The sequence below is a fragment of the Moschus berezovskii genome, chromosome 1, assembly GCF_049115385.1.
Source record: "Moschus berezovskii isolate FMDL1 chromosome 1, NW_MosBer_1.0, whole genome shotgun sequence".
NCBI classification, from domain to species: domain Eukaryota; kingdom Metazoa; phylum Chordata; class Mammalia; order Artiodactyla; family Moschidae; genus Moschus; species Moschus berezovskii.
The window spans coordinates 134,651,038-134,667,258 of record NC_142460.1 but is presented as its reverse complement, the minus strand read 5'-3'; positions in this window follow the sequence as shown (position 1 = coordinate 134,667,258).

Below are 16,221 nucleotides of genomic sequence, written 5' to 3'. Positions count from 1 at the left end.
GATTGCAGCCATGAAATTAAAAGACGCTTGCTCCTTGGAAGGAAAGTTATGACCAACCTTAATAGTATATTAAAAAGCAGAGACATTACTTTGCCAACCAAGGTCCGTCTAGTCAAGGCAATGGTTTTTCCCGTGGTCATGTATGGATGTGAGAGCTGGACTGTGAAGAAAGCTGATCGCCGAAGAATCGATGCTTTTGAACTGTGGTGTTGGAGAAGACTCTTGAGAGTCCCTTATACTGCAAGGAGATCCAACCAGTCCATTCTAAAGGAGATCAATCCTGGATGTTCATTGGAGGGACTGATGCTAAAGCTGAAACTCCAATACTTTGGCCACCTCATGCGACGAGCTGACTCACTGGAAAAGACTCTGATGCTGGGAAAGGTTGGGGGCGGGAGGAGAAGGGGACGACGGAGAATGAGATGGCTGGATGGCATCACCGACTCTGTGGACATGAGTTTGAGTGTACTCCGGGAGTTGGTGATGGACAGGGAGGCCTGGCGTGCTGTGATTCATGGGGTCGCGGAGAGTCGGACACGACTGAGCGACTGAACTGAACTGAACTGAACTGAACTTAACTGAACCTGGATGGCAGAAAAGCAAATGTTTACCTAGAACAGGTATTAGAATGAAAGATTTTTTAGGATAAATTAAGTGATAGATATTTGCCCTCTGATTATCTGGAGTTCACTGGGATGTTATAAAAATATTTTCAATTTTCTTTCAGATATGAACTTTTATAATGACATATTCATTGGAAAAGACTCTGATGCTGGGAAAGATTGGGGGCGGGAGGAGAAGGGGACGACCGAGAATGAGATGGCTGGATGGCATCACCGACTCTGTGGACATGAGTTTGAGTGAACTCCGGGAGGTGGTGATGGACAGGGAGGCCTGGCGTGCTGTGATTCATGGGGTCGCGGAGAGTCACGACTGAGCAACTGAACTGAACTGAACTGAATATATATATTTATGTGCATATGAATTGTGTATAGAAAAACAGAATTTGTAGAAATGCTGATATACCAAATACCCATGTGCATCCTTGACTCTGGGTAACCAAGAGGATCAGAGAGAGCTCTCTTTTCAAGAGAAGTTAAAAATACTTGTGAGTATCAATCAACCAAACTGGGCAGAGATTCATGCAGGCTTATGGGAGCAGAAAATGAAACCATGATGACTAGTTTAGCAGAATAAATCTGTCAGGAATTAATTTATTGATTCTTAAAAAATGGACCATATGAAGGGGGTTGAGCTTCCTGTATTTTAAACAGAAAGTTTACTGCAAGGCCCATCAAAGTGAGATCATTTGTTAAAGGGTTAATGGTATCCTAGACTTTCTGGGATAGCATCTATTTACCCATCCATCTATCAAAACTTTTACAGTGCTTTTTTGCATCACAGCTCTAGGATTCTTAGATAAGAGGCTTAGATAGAGAATGAAGAGTGGAGAAGTTGGTATCTTTGCCTGTTTACACAACCCAAGGGTGGACTTTGAAAAAGGGAGGATAGTTTGTCAAGGTATCAAACAATAAGAAAATGAGAATATGAGTCAGATTTTTTGTTCAGTTATACATGTAATGGGTGTTCTAAATGATTCATTCTAAATGACTGAAAAAAAACTGGAAAGTGGCTCAAGTCTAGTGACTTTTTGTATAAAAATATATTTCAATCTCAGAGTAATGTATTTTTCTGAGATGTTGATTATTGAACATACAGAATCTAAAAAGATGATTCCAGAAGTCCATCTGGATAATATCAAAGTCTCCATTATCTCTTTTAATATCACACAGCTCAGCAGTACTGCCTTATTGAACTTGTGTTCTTTGCAATTATTTATTTTTTCTGATCAGCAGTGAGTTTGGGAAAATAGAGAAAATAAATATTATTAGAAACAAAATAACAACTGAACTTGCCTGTTTAGTGTTTACTGGTACAACCTTACAATTTGAAGATGCAACTTTTATCTAAAAAGGTCTGAACTCATCACTTGTTGCTTTGGTACACACGTGTTGTTATAGAAACTGACTTAAGGCAGATAAATTGAATAATATGTGATTGTCAAAGGATGATGATCTAATTTTAATTATTGATTTATTTTTTGTAATTAGTTGCTGCTGCTGCTGCCTATCAAGTATTAAAAAATTTCTCATAACATTCCAAGATAGTATCGCTGAATGAATGTATCATTTAAATTATCTCTTGTGAAAAGAATGACCAGATTCTCTGTCAGCACATGTTGCATTTTAAGAGACTCGCATATAGAAGTCACCAGCAATGCACCCTGCTGTGGGTGAGCATTTGCTGGTAACCACATGTTGGGCCTTAGGGAGCAGCTCAGAATTAATTTCAGAGAGTTGCATCAAAATAATGTGGTTGCTGGCTTAGGGAACAGCATAAAGACTAATTGCTTGAAAAAAAATTACAAACCAACACTACTCAAGGCTGACCTAGACACACGCAGGTTTGAAGTCTTTTGGAAGAAAAAAAAAGTTTGTCAGAGCTACTCAAATCCACAGTATAAGATTAACTCTTTTGGGTTAAGGCAAAGAAAATTCTTGATGAAAAGTGAACATGTTATTGAAAAAGGAAAGATATTACAGCTGGATTAGTCACTTTATAACATGGCTCTGATCTCATTATTTCCCGACTTATCAGCTCCCAGTGCTCTCCACTCTATTGCATGAGTCCAACTGCCTTAGCCTGGCATTCAAGACCCTACAAACTGATTTCTATCTTCTGTTTCAACATTTGTCACCTGCCACCTTCCTGCCCACATCCTTATAACACAATCCAACTGGACTCATACAATCCCTAGAACAACGTGCCTTCTAGTTTTCTGACTTCCTGTTGCTTATACAATTCCCCTTTTCCTCTAATGCTCTAATGGTACTTCAGTCATCCATCCATCCATCCATCCATCCATTCATCCATCCATCCCTGAAGGCTTGGTGTGCACCAAATTCAGAGTTAGACATTGAAAATGTACAAAAACAAAGCATTGTATAAGTACTTACCATCATTTGAGATGATAGATTATAAATTAACAATTATCCAATCATTTGTTAAAGCTTTGATTGTGGGAGCATAACAGAAAGAGTGTGTGCGTCAGGGTCAAGAAAGGCTTCCTGGGTAAGGTGACATTTTAAAAAATTCCTTAAAAAAAATTCCTGAAGTACAAGAAGAAATTAGCCATATGAAAGAAAGACAAACTAACATATGCATTCTACTTAGCCTAGTGCTTGGAGCATGCAGGATACATAACAACTTTCCTTTCCTTTTCTCTCAAGTCCTGTAGGACTTTTTCTGTGCTTCTTCTATGTCACTGGCCCTTTCTGCCTTATTCTATGGTTATGCTTCTCTATTGTATCTCTACTGCAACTGTCGACTAAAGAAAATAGTCACAACCTAAAAGTGGAGAGTTGTGTTTTTTTTGGTGGAATTTTTTAGTATTTCACATCTCAAGCAACCCTGAAAAACTGCGCCAAAGAGGCTGAGGGGAGGAGTCAGTTTACATAGAAATTTGCAATAAGGGGCAGGTAGTCTGAATGTCAAAAGATTATTATTAATTAAGGAAGAACCAGATATCTCAAATTAAGGAATTTAGCATATATATGTGTATGCCATATATCCATCTCCCTTTGTAGACTTAACATCTTTTGAATATACCTTTTACTTAACTGGTATCCAATGATTTTATTTTTGAAAAAATGAGTGTATGAATGAATGAAATTGTCAAGATAGGTAACCACTCACCTTGCAAGGTCCAGAGGCAGTGTTTCAGTGTAAGTTAAGGCCTTGAGCACAGAGAGGTGGCGGAGGTAGAAAGGGCCTGTTGGGGGTAACACAGTGTGTTTCCAAAATAGCAGGGGACATTTTGAGAGCAAGAGGCACTTGGATTTGGGAAGGGAGAGGGAACAGAGGACTGAAAGGAAGGAGGTGAGTTTAAATAGGAGTGGAGAGTCTTGAAAAGAATTTTTCTATAGTATTCATTTGACAATTGTCCCACGGTATTTTCTCCTTCTTTTAGTCTCATTTTTGAAGAATAAATGCAGTATTTTATCCTCCCTCACAGTTTCTTCCCTTTTGAGCTGTCATTGTAAAAAGCAGTAGTTTGGAACATCTAAATATAGTAATTATTTGTATTCTCAAGGTAGAATTGCTTACAATTTATGTAAAAAAAAATCTGTGTTAAGACTCATTTATAGTTTTAGAGGATTGTTATACATTTCGCCTGACAGTTTTGGAAAACAATTCAGATATAAAAGACATAATGTGTAAATAAAAACAGATTGTCCATATTAGTTAGGGTAGGTTAACTACTGGAACTAACAACCCCTAAATCTTAGAGGTTTAACAGATTAGCACTTCATATACACTAAGGCATTGGAGAAGGAAACGGCAACCCACTCCAGTGTTCTTGCCTGGAGAATCCCAGTGATGGGGGAGCCTGGTGGGCTGCTGTCTGTGGGGCCGCACAGAGTCGGACACGACTGAAGCGACTTAGCAGCAGCAGCAGCAGCATACACTAAGGTTAATGTGTGTGTTATTAGTCAGACTTCTCTCCTTGACAGCCACCTTCCAGACAATGTCTCAGGGATGCTGCTGGATAACCAGATCTATTCTCTGTCTTCCCCTCTCTGCTTTGTGCCCCTATAGGCTGGATCACACTGACGCCCTCACCCTATGGCTTCCAAGTAGATTTTGCCGATGAGAAGCACCAATGGGAGACTGCAGAATGAGAGGAGAGGTCAGGGTCTTTGTAGTTTCAACCATGGCTCATGCTCTCCCATGACTACAGCTAGCACGGGATGTTGTGTGTACTGATCTCTCTCCTTCTTTTCGACCTGAGTGTAAGAACAATGCCCCATTGTTCCTAGTCTCGGGTGCTTCGTCACCCTTTGTTTGCCCACTCCTATCAATAGTCTTTCTTTAAACTCTGTTCCTTCTGAATGTATCAGTTGCTTCCTGCTGGGATCCTGACACATACAGGGACCCAAATTTCTTTCATCTTATGCTGCTATCTTCAGTGCAGGGTTTGCAGGCTCCAAATCATGGATGAATGTAAATAGGCCATGGGATGATCTGATGGTGCCTAGTCTGGTGTATAGGCCTTATGAACACTTGAAATATTAGACAAGAGTTCAACTCAAGGACAAAGCTTCCACTGAAGAGAAAACACTAGGAATAGGATCCAAACTGGTCAGAACAAGGACCAGTGGGGCAAAGCAATAAAGGATTCAGTCCAATTGATCAAAGTAAACCTTACTGATTTAGAACTTTGTCATATTGAGACATATGATAGAGTTGGACTTAGGTCTAAAGGTTTTAGATGCTTTGGGATAATGATTATAGTCAGTTATTTTTGCTAACAAGTGAAGCAATGGCAAAGATAGTCTCAAATTATACATTAGCTATTACTGTCATATGACTAATCATATCACTAAATGTTCCAGGACTATTTAGTGTGTTTGTTGCAAAATGGTATGTAATGTGACTGCCCATATTCCCATCAATGCACCATCACTCAGAACCTTGGAGTGCCTCAAGGATATGCTTTTGAAGTTTGGAACACAGTATTTTGAATATCCTTAATCCTGAATAATCTACTTTTTCAAAAGCATATTTATTATTAAACACTGAAAGAAAAATATAAGAGAAAGACAGAAGGTATGTGTAAGACTGAATGAACTAAGAAATGGGGTAAAGCAAAATGAAAATGCGATGCTAATTACTACTTTGGAAAACTAGTTGCTCTATCTACTAATGCTGAACATATAACTACCCTAAGACCCAGGAAATTTCCTCCCAGGAATATACTAACCAAGGTATATCTTTACTCTCACCAAAAAGACGAAATGGGTAATTTTGACTACTCAAGCAAGAAACTACCCAAATGCCCATCAACAGTAGAATGGATAAATAAATTGAGATGAAGACAATGGCAAGCCACTCCAGTACTCTTGCCTAGAAAATCCCATGGACAGAGGAGCCTGGTAGGCTGCCGTCCATGGGGTCGCTACGAGTCAGACATGACTGAGTGACTTCACTTTCACTTTCACACATTGGAGAAGAAAATGGCAACCCACTCCAGTGTTCTTGCCTGGAGAATCCCAGGGACGGGGGAGCCTGGTGGGCTGCCGTCTATGGGGTCACACAGAGTCGGACACGACTGAGGTGACTTAGCAGCAGCAGCAGCAGCAGCAACATAACACAGGAAATACTGTTTAGCAGTGAGAATAAATGGGCTACTTTGTGGGGAAAAGACTGCAGGGGGATAAACTTGAGAGCTGGGAGACCATTTTAGGAGTGATTACTGTCATCTAGACGAGTGATCATGATGACTTGGACCAAGAGCAGGGCTCTCAGCAGTTTGTGGCTAATCAGACACTGTCACATCAGATTTCCTGATATAATTTAGACATTTGAGAGTTACACATTTGAAGTGTGTGTTCAAAAGAAAAGGAGACACATTAGAAAGCTACCATTTAAACACCTAGCATCACTTCCCAAAGTAATCCCATTATTTTGTGGCTTTTACTGCCTTTTGAAATTCTGTTTAATAAGGGACTCATTTAAACTGATAAAGCCACCTGGGTAAAAAAATGACTTTTTGGAGTGGTTGCCAGAGCTCTTTAGTAATTAAAACATTGAGTGAAAGATTTCCAGCTTCTTTCCCATGTTAAAGTTTAAATATTTGCAGATAAACACAGACCTTTTCTCCTTTCTATCTTTACTATGTATAGTAGGACTTTAACAAGTGCTGCTGGAGAAAAGCACATGTTCTGGGTGGTGCCAAGAGAATGAAAATGGATGTGGGGTGCAGATACGGTTTCTGTTCTCTGAAAAATGGTCAGTAACAGAGAAACCTGGGCTTCCATGGTGGCTTAGTGGTAAAGAATCCCCCTGCTAATGCAGGAGAGGCTGATTTAATCCCTGGGTTGGAAAGATCCCATGAACAAGGAAATTGAAACCCACACCAGTGTTCTTGCCTGGGAAATTCTGTGGACAGAGGAGCCTAGTACTCTACAGCCCATGGGGTTGTGAAAGAATTGGGCATGACTTAGGGACTTCCCTTGTGGTTCAGCTGGTAAAGAATCTGCCTGAAATGCAGGAGACCTGGGTTTGATCCCTGGGTTTGGAAGATCCCCCTGGAGAAAGAAAAGGCTACCCACTCCAATATTCTGGCCTGGAAAATTCCATGGACTGTATGGTGCCTGGGATTGCAAAGAGTTGAACATGACTGAGCAACTTTCACTTTCACTTTAGGGACCACCACCACCACCAACAATACAGAAACCACCACTTGGTACAAATGATATATAAAACAAAAAGAAAATCTGAGTCACTTATAAATCTGATGACTTGCAAAGAATTTAGAGTTACAGCCTAACCAGAAAAATGCCTGTTTTCCTCCTCACAAAGACATCAAAGTTAAATTCTACCATTTTCTTTGAAGCTTCTCTTCATAATGCCTTGCTTTTCGCAGGGGCTGTATATATTGATTTATAGGTAAAGCCTAAGGGTTTCTCAAGCACAAATTATTTATGACATTCTTACTGGTGGGGTTTTATGGCCTTGCTTTATCAATTTCACTTTAAATGTCGGTCTTCCCCCAGTGCTAAGCAGACTGACAGAGTGCTAACATGTTAGGTAGACCTTTGATTGGAAAGATAAAGACAGCAGGACTTTGGTTCCTTAGTCTCTCAAAACTGGGTGGAAACAGCAGAGCAAACCGAGTGAACACAAAGAGTTTAGGATAACATGGCTTGCAATCAGTAGTGCCCATCACTGCTGTTTCAGCGTAGGTAAGTTGCCTTTCTCCTCTAAGCCCAAGTCCTGGCACATAGTGACCATTCAGTGACTATTAGCTGGTGTCTAAGTTTGTTTAGGCTATGATAGCAAAACACCACAGGCTGGGTGACTCATAAACAAGAACCATGTATGTTCCGGTTCTGGAACCTGGGGAATCCAAGGTCTCGGCAGTGACAGCCCGGGTGTATGAGACCTGCTTCTGCCTGATGGGCGGAATCTCTCTGGGGCTTGTTTATAAGGGCACTAATCGCATTCGTGTGGGCTCTACCCTAATGACCTTTCACCTGCCAAAGACCCCACTTCTTTATACCATCAGCTTAGGGGTTAGGATTTCAACATCTTAATTGGGTGGGGGGGACACAAACACTCAGACCATACCCTCTAGTTATATCAGTAACTAACCCTAACCTTTCTTTGGGATTGGAATGAAGACTGACCTTTTCCAGTCCTGTGGCCACTGCTAAGGCAATGCCAAAGAATGCTCAAACTACACAATTGCACTCATCTCACACGCTAGTAAAGTCATGCTCAAAATTCTCCAAGCCAGGCTTCAGCAATATGTGAACGTGAACTCCCAGATGTTCAAGCAGGTTTTAGAAAAGGCAGAGGCACCAGAGATCAAATTGTCAACATCCGCCGGATCATGGAGAAAGCAAGAGAGTTCAGAAAAACATCTACTTCTGCTTCGTTGACTATGCCAAAGCCTTTGACTGTGTGGATCACAATAAACTGGAAAATTCTGAAAGAGATGGGAATACCAGACCACCTGAGCTGCCTCTTGAGAAACCTGTATGCAGGTCAGGAAGCAACAGTCAGAACTGTACATGGAACAACAGACTGGTTCCAAATAGGACAAGGAGTACGTCAAGGCTGTATATTGTCACCTTGCTTATTTAACTTATATGCAGAGTACATCATGAGGAACGCTGGCCTGGAAGAAGCACAAGCTGGAATCAAGATTGCCGGGAGAAATATCAATAACCTCAGATATGCAGATGACACCACCCTTATGGCAGAAAGTGAAGAGGAACTCAAAGGCCTCTTGATGAAAGTGAAAGAGGAGAGTGAAAAGGTTGGCTTGAAGCTCAACATTCAGAAAATAAAGATCATGGCATCTGGTCCCATCACTTCATGGGAAATAGAAAAACAGTGGAAACAGTGTCAGACTTTATTTTTTTGGGCTCCCAAATCACTGCAGATGCTGATTGCAGCCATGAAATTAAAAGACGCTTACTCCTTGGAAGGAAAGTTATGACCAACCTAGATAGTATATTAAAAAACAGAGACATTACTTTGCCAACCAAGGTCTGTCTAGTCAAGGCTATGGTTTTTCCCATGGTCATGTATGGATGTGAGAGTTGGACTGTGAAGAAAGCTGATCGCTGAATAATTGATGCTTTTGAACTGTGGTGTTGGAGAAGACTCTTGAGAGTCCCTTGGACTGCAAGGAGATCCAACCAGTCCATTCTAAAGGAGATCAATCCTGGGTGTTCATTGGAAGGACTGATGCTAAAGCTGAAACTCCAATACTTTGGCCACCTCATGCGACAAGTTGATTCACTGGAAAAGACTCTGATGCTGGGAAAGGTTGGGGGTGGGAGGAGAAGGGGACGACAGAGAATGTGATGGCTGGATGGCATCACCAACTCTGTGGACATGAGTTTGAGTGAACTCCGGGAGTTGGTGATGGACAGGGAGGCCTGGCGTGCTGTGATTCATGGGGTTGCAAAGAGTAGGACACGACTGAGCAACTGAACTGAACTGAACTGAACCCTAACCTAACCCCAACCCTATTTTTAACACAGAGAATTGAACTGTTAACTATTGGTATAATTATTAGCTAGTTTACCCCCATGTCTATGTAGTCCCAACTCCATGGACCAAGCATTTAAAACTCTAGTCAGTGGCACTTTGGAGTCACATAGTTCCCGAGATTGGAAACATGGGAATCATGATAGTTTCCTTTTCCTTCAGCTGTCACATCCATCCTCCTTCCAAGCCCCACATACAGTACAATTATCCACTAACTCCTGTCAACTCCATCCTTATTAGGGTTCTCACAATTGGATTATTCACCCAATCCATCAGACACCCTTTGCCCCAGTACTCTGTACCTTTACCCTGCTTCTCTCTTCAGCAGGAGTCCTCTCTCTAAGATGTATGTCTAATTTTGTCACTTCTTGGCTAAAATCCTTCACCATTACGTTCTTGTTTCTCATTTACCTTTCTCTCTGGACACTCTTTCTTCCTGACCCTTTGTGGTCTCCTTTCCTCTGGCTAGATTATTTACAATTCCCTGAATTAATCTCCTCTGAGAAAAGGTGGCTTCTTCTTCCTGAGTGTTCCTTCCTTCTCTCTTCCTCTGTTGCCAACTCTCTTTCTCCAATCTTTGGAGACTCAGGTAACATTGTTTCTCCATGGAAGCTTTCTGAGCAGTCTCTCTACACTAAGTTCGCATTAGGCATCTTCTCAATGCTTTGTAGCACTTTGTGCCTAATTTGATTGTACCACTTATCATCCTGTGTTGTAATGGCCTTGAAAGGGAGCACCATAGGCTCAGGGAGCTCTGTGTGTTCACCTTCGTATTTCTTGTGCCTGTGAGAGAGCCTGACACCTGATAGGTGCTCGATAAATGCACTCTGAATATCCACCAATCAATACCATACTGGGAGGCTGGTGTTTTGGTAAGTGTAGTCAAAATATGGGCTTCCTTGGTAGCTCAGTTGGTAAAGACTGAGGAGGAATGCAGTGCAGGAAACCTGGGTTCAGTCCCTGGGTCAGGAAGATACCCTGGAGAAGGAAATGGCAACCCATGCCAGTATTCTTGCTGAGAAATACCATGGACAGAGGAGCCTGGCGGGCTATAGTCCAAGGGGTTGTAAGAGTCAGATATGACTTAATGACTAAACCACCACCATCACAATCAAGATACAGAAGGAACCGCATTTCATAAGTTTTTGTTCACTTTTAAAGTTTCTAAGTGGTACTGACATCAGGGTGTATTTTAGTCCACAATTGTGGGTGGTGCTAGTGGTAAAAAATCTGCCTGCCAATGCAGGAGACAGAAGAGATGCGAGTTCAATCCCTGGGTTGGGAAGATCCCCTGGAGGAGGAACTGGGAACCCACTCCAGTATTCTTACCTGGAGAATCCCATGGACAGAGGAGCCTGATGGATCCATGGGATCGCAAATAGTTGGACATGACTGAAGCAACTTAGCACGTGGTTATATTGGACCTTCCTCAAACATGGCCCTGCTCTGTATAAATGCCATTCTAACAGGTACGAAAAACATCATAATGGAATCTGAGATCACTTGCCTCTGGAGAAACAGTCTTTAGCCTATCGATAAACAACCACAAGCCATAGTCACCCATCAAAGTCAATATAACAATTTGCTGACTTGGGGTTTTCCATCCAGTGGCTCAGTGGCAATTACACTGGTTTAATGTAAACCTCTACAAACCACTAAGATCAAAGTGCCATGCCTACTCACTGAAGTTCAAGGCTCACCACCACATATCCTGGCCCTACCAAAAGCTTACCTGCATGAATATTGTGCCCTCTCAATTTTCAATTCCCACATTATGATATGTTGCATTGAAAAGGCACCAAAAAACTCTCCTCTTCCTTTTCGGTTTAGAACAAATTAAAATATGTCAAACAATAGCAAATTTGAGACCAAAATTTACTTCTTAGGATAAACAGCAAGTTGAGGATGTAACTTACCCTGAGAGTCAAGTGGGTTTCCTAAATCTGATCCCAAGAATGAAGTCAACTTACCCCTCTAGTCACAAGCAATTGGGACTGGGACAGGCCTCCCCACAGTGAGGAACTTGCCAGGTAAGACTTGGATTGTGGGAAAGCAAGGGAAAATTCCCACATCCTGTGAGTATCTCATACCTAAGAACAATGACAGATACAGCATCTGAGCTCAACTATGTCACTTGACTTTCCCTCGGGGTGAGTAAGCAGGGGAGATGCCAAAGATGTTAGACTAGTTGGCTTCCTCAATACAGGAGGGAAGAGAGTTCCTACCTAACTCTGGCTCATGATAAGGGGCTAAATCAAATAACTTTCATGGTTTATCAGTAAAAATGTATATATAGGAGGAGCTGTTGTTCCATATCAGTATTTTGTTCTTTTTAGTTTCTGTAGTTGTCTGCTATCCTGGACTAATGGGTAAACATATGGTAATTTTGCAGCAGTCAAGAGAATGCAGGATGAATCATTTATGGATGGCTTACCATGAACCCTAATGGTGGTTACATAAAATGTCAGCCCTTTTTCCTGCCTATGTTTTGATGCTACTTGTCACAACACAAACTGAAAAAGTTTCTAAGCCTTGAAGAGTGGAAAACATTAGTGCATTTTCTTCATGATTTGTTTGCATTCTTTATTTTCTATTTCAAAAGTGGTGAAATATCCCTAAGAACAAGTTAGATCAATTTGTTTTCAAACCACAACCTCTTGTAATTGAAAGGCCAGTAATGGATACATAGCTTTGACCTTAACACATTAATGTTGCATTTTTAAAGCAGGCTAATATGGGGCCATGGTGTATTTCTCAGATTTAGAAGCCTGATCCCTTAATAATGTCACTGTTCCTATCATCGTACCATATCAGATGCCTGCTGAACTGGAGGCTAATGTTTTGGGTCAGTGTAACCAAGATACAGAGGAAAGTGGTGAGCATAGCTGATCCTTCAGTATGCCTTAGGACTTACGATGTAAAAATTTCCCAACAAGTAGGCTTATTGGGACTCACAAAGGAAGTACAAGGGCTAGCGAAAGAGAAGTACTGTGCCTCTGTTTGTCCATTCATGGCAGTGGCATTTCCTTGGCAGAGAGGGATATATAGTCTAAGGTTGAACTGCTGCTGCTGCTTAGTCACTAGGTAGCTAATAAAGCCCTTTCGGAGAAGGCAATGGCAAGCCACTCCAGTTCTCTTGCCTGGAAAATCGCATGGATGGAGGAGCCTGGTGGCTGCAGTCCATGGGGTCGCTACTAGTAGGACACGACTGAGCGACTTCACTTTCACTTTCACACATTGGAGAAGGAAATGGCAACCCACTCCAGTGTTCTTGCCTGGAGAATCCCAGGGATGGCGGAGCCTGGTGGGCTGCCATCTATGGGGTCGCGCAGAGTCGGCCATGACTGAAGCGACTTAGCAGCAGCAGCAGCAGCAGGATTCTATTGGTTGGTTTGGAAAATCACTTGCTCATTTCTTGTTGTGGCCCCAGCAATGAAGTCTGTTTGCCAATGAGGGAAAGGAAAATGAAGACAGGAGGAGAGGCTGTGAGAGAATGAAGACATGACCCTCACGTTGGGGATCTGCATTCTAGCCAGGGAAAGAAAATGCACGCACACAGTTATTTGAAGAATGCCAAAAGTTTGGTCAGTAAAAGAGATGGTTTAAGGACATTAAAAATACCTTGGTCATGTCATTTAGCATCCCTGAGACTTATATCCTTTCTGTCTAAATTTCCTCATCTGTTATAAGGCTGTCCCAAGAGTGTATAGCTAGTAGTGTTAAGGGGCTTCCCTGGTGGTTGTTGGAGAAGACTCTTGAGAGTCCCTTGTACTGCAAGGAGATCCAACCAGTCCACTCTAAAGGAGATCAATCCTGGGTGTTCATTGGAAGGACTGATGCTAAAGCTGAAACTGCAATACTTTGGCCACCTCATGCGACAAATTGACTCACTGGAAAAGACTCTGATGCTGGGAAAGGTTGGGGGCGGGAGGAGAAGGGGACGACGGAGAATGAGATGGCTGGATGGCATCACCGACTCTGTGGACATGAGTTTGAGTGTACTCCGGGAGTTGGTGATGGACAGGAAGGCCTGGCGTGCTGTGGTTCATGGGGTCGTGGAGAGTCGGACACGACTGAGCGACTGAACTGAACTGAACTGAACTGGTGGTTGAGTTGGTAAAGAATCTACCTGCCAATGCAGGAGAAACAAGTTAGATCCCTGGGTCGGGGAGATCCTCTGGAGAAGAAAATGGCAACCCACTCCAGTATTCTTTCATGGGAAATCCAATGGACAGAGGAGACTGACAAGTTACAGTCCATAGGGTCGCAAAGAGTCCAACCTGACTGAGCAACTGAACTGAACTGAATGTTAATAATATGTTTTGTACAGGGTTGACATAAGAAACATTTACTTTCCTCAAAACCAGAGTTTTTTAAAAATTTTAATTGGAGGCTAGTTACTTTACAATATTGTGCTGTTTTCTGTCATACATTCACATGAATCAGCCATGGGTGTACGTGAGTTCCCCATCCTGACCCTCCCCTCCCATCTCCCTCCCCATCCCATCCCTCAGGATCATCCCAGTGCACCAGCCCTGAGATCCTGTCTCGTGCATCGAACCTGGACTGGCGATCTATTTCACATATGATAATATACATAAAACCAGAGTTTTGTTCATTATATAACTCTTCTGTGTACACCTGAGTGATAAATCCTTCCAGCTCCAAAAGTGAAATGAGAAGAGGATATGGAAGGGAAATTCACCAGAAAAGAAATACAGACAACTAGTAAATATCAGAAAACTAAGATGTTTAACTTCATTAATCAATAAATGAAAGTTAAAACATTGATGAGAAATTATTTTCTTGAATCCCATTGTGAAGATTAAAATGTTAATTCTAGTATAAAATGCATAAATGGGCTTTTTCATACATGAATAGGTGAAAATTGGTTCAAATTTTCTGGAAAGAAACTTGACAGTATTAAAAAGTCTAAGAGTTTTCCTAGTTTCAACCCAATAATTCCACTTATTGAAATTTATCCCTGGGAAATAGTCATGGATATATGAAAGGATTTATCTTCGACATTGCTTTTATTTGCTGTAACCAAACTCCCTTGCAAATCCTTGCTGCTGCTGCTGCTGCTAAGTCACTTCAGTCATGTCCGACTCTGTGCGACCCCATAGATGGCAGCCCACCAGGCTCCGCCGTCCCTGGGATTCTCCAGGCAAGAACACTGGAGTGGGTTGCCATTTCCTTCTCCAATGCATGAAAGTTAATTTACAGCAATAGGAAGTTTAGTTACATAAATTATGTTATGGAAATACAGTGAAATACTATAAAAGTATTTAATTTGGGGGGCTATTTAATGGAGGATTGCTTTATTGATGTACCTTATATGAAGAAAGTACAGAGTATTCAAGATTTTATTAAACGTTGGTACTGAAAAATGACATTCATAATGACCATTTCCAATTATGTGGGGAAATGTTCATATCATGTAGTTAAGAAAAAATAGATTACAAAACAATATTATAGTATAATCATAGTTTTATATAAAAGTATATTTCTAAATGATATTGGAACTCCACATATCAAAATAAAAATAATGATTATTTCTGGAAGCCAGGATTTTGTATGATTTTAATTTCATCATTTGTGTTTTCCTTTATTTACTGACTTTTAAAATTTAGTTTTAATTATTCAAGTAATAACACACAAATATTCACTGTAATAAAATATTCAAATACAGAAGTATAAAGTACAAAGTGAAAGTCCACTTTTCATTGCATTTCCCTCAAGCATCCCAATGCTGATGCTCATTAGTTAGGAGTTTTGTGCCTTCCCAGAACACTTTCTGGGGGCTCAGGAACTCCCTACCACCCCCTCTGCATCATTTTAGTTTGCTGGTCACACACTGGCTGCTTTCAGCCATCTTCCCTGGGCTCTTCTGGATGCTGTGCTCTGCTGAATGTGGGCTCCTCTGAGACCCTCTCAGTGCTTCTGACTCTGTCAAGGGACCAAGATCTCCCTGGGGGTTCCTCTGACCCTCTCCTCCACGCTGTTGACCTGAGAGCATCTAATATCAGGCACTTTTCTCCTCCTCCTCTTCTCTCAGTCAGACACATTTCTACTTCCTCTTTAGGTGAGTATTAACTCCTGAACTTCTTTTGCCTTTGAATTTTGAAAATTGCTCAGCTCTTTGGTTCATAAGGGAATCTATACGTGTTGTGTGTGTGTGTGCGCTCAGTCATGTCTGACTCTGCGACCCCATGGACTGTAGCCCATCAGGCTCCTCTGTCCATAGAATTTTCCAGACAAGAAAACTGGCATGGGTTGCCATTTCCTACTTCAGAGGATCTTCCTGACCCAGGGATGGAACCCGTGTCTCTTGTGTCTCCTGTGTTGGCAGGCAGATTGTTTACCTCTGCACCACCTGGGAAGCTTAAGGGAATCTTTAGGATAATGGAATTCATTCTCAATAAATCTTAGACTTCAAGAATCTCTTTCTCTTCTCCCTGTTCCTCTTATCCATCCCTTCTTCCATTTTTCTTCCCCTTACTCTCCTTCCCTTTTCCTCTCTGTCTGATATAGACTAAAACATCTTATTTATAAGTCCTCTACCTAACACTGACTCCTTTCATTTTGTACTTC